Source organism: Octopus bimaculoides, chromosome 7 (assembly GCF_001194135.2).
Source record: "Octopus bimaculoides isolate UCB-OBI-ISO-001 chromosome 7, ASM119413v2, whole genome shotgun sequence".
In the NCBI taxonomy this organism is placed as follows: domain Eukaryota; kingdom Metazoa; phylum Mollusca; class Cephalopoda; order Octopoda; family Octopodidae; genus Octopus; species Octopus bimaculoides.
Genome location: NC_068987.1, coordinates 72,763,118 through 72,763,839, shown reverse-complemented (window position 1 = coordinate 72,763,839; position 722 = coordinate 72,763,118).

The window sequence follows — 722 nt, the reverse complement described above, 5'->3', positions numbered from 1 at the left end:
TATACGTACATATATATTTATATAAATATGTATGTATATCTATAACTATCTATATATCTATGTATATATGTATGTACTTTCTAGGATCTGTAGGTTTTAATGAGTAGAAATGGCAACAAACTTTCTTTATTTTGTACAAATCTTGCCAGTGTTTCATTGGTTAAAAGTGCGGCCAAAACGTTGAAAACCAGTACATCGATGTTTACTACAAAGTTACCACTCCATTTTACACATATTTTATTGTTTATTTCACTTTCTTTTATACATGAGTACTTTATTCGTTTCTGGTTTTTCAAATATTTTTATTTGTTGCTGTTTATATTCTGGTTAATCTTTGGCGTAGTTGATGCTATGGTTTCTTTTTTCTTTTCCTTCGTCTTCTGACTCTTCTTTTTTCATTTTCTTCTTCCGTTTTCTTCTCCTCCAAACGATTTTTTTTTTTATTACTGCTGCCATTTTTCTTTTTTTAATTTTATCTGCCATTCACAAGTGTAGCGTCGTAGCCATTATTGACTGAACAAATGATTCAGTGAGTCAGTCGTCTGGGATGGGATAAGAACTCATACAGACAGACAAACATATTTACATATATATATATACGTGTATATATATTCATATATACACACACACATATATATATATACACATATGAAAAAATTACTTACACACACACATACATATATATATATATATATATATATATATATATATATATATATATA